Below are 614 nucleotides of genomic sequence, written 5' to 3'. Positions count from 1 at the left end.
TTCCAACAAAAATTATTCCAAAAGGTTTAACAAAAATTTCTCCCTCATCAAAATTCTTCAAGCTTCCTACACCTTTCAACAAAGATTGTGGTATAGTAATTGGTTTTCCAATCGCCAAAGCCAACTCCACATTTGTTAAGGCGAGACAATCATAATAATTGTTAATGAAATTATTAATATGTGCAAACCCAAGCAAGAAATCTTCTTTGTTTGTCACCTGAAGTTTCGAAGCGTCAACCTCACTTAGAATTTTTGCCACACAGATGAGATCATTAAGATTCATCAAAGGAAAATCAGCTACAAAGAAATCATTGGCCACATTATTAGCACAAACTATGTGAAAACGAAAGTTCTGCAATATCCCTTTGAATAACTGATCCTTGGTTATACCCAACACTTTGACAATCTTTACTAGTGACCAAATCTCTTATTCTTTCTTTCCAAGTACTGCATGAAATCTCATTTTCAACTTCTTGAATTCTTCTTTGTCATCAAATTTGTCTATCAATTGATACTGAGCTGATATGAACATCATATGGTTGACAGGGAAATCCAGTTGGTTGAAGTCTGAATTTTCTATCTCATAGCAATTGTCAATGAAAATCTTGATATGT

The sequence above is a fragment of the Lactuca saligna genome, chromosome 6 (genome assembly GCF_052625555.1).
Source record: "Lactuca saligna cultivar CGN05327 chromosome 6, ASM5262555v1, whole genome shotgun sequence".
In the NCBI taxonomy this organism is placed as follows: Eukaryota; Viridiplantae; Streptophyta; class Magnoliopsida; order Asterales; family Asteraceae; genus Lactuca; species Lactuca saligna.
Note: the sequence above shows the minus strand (reverse complement) of the source record.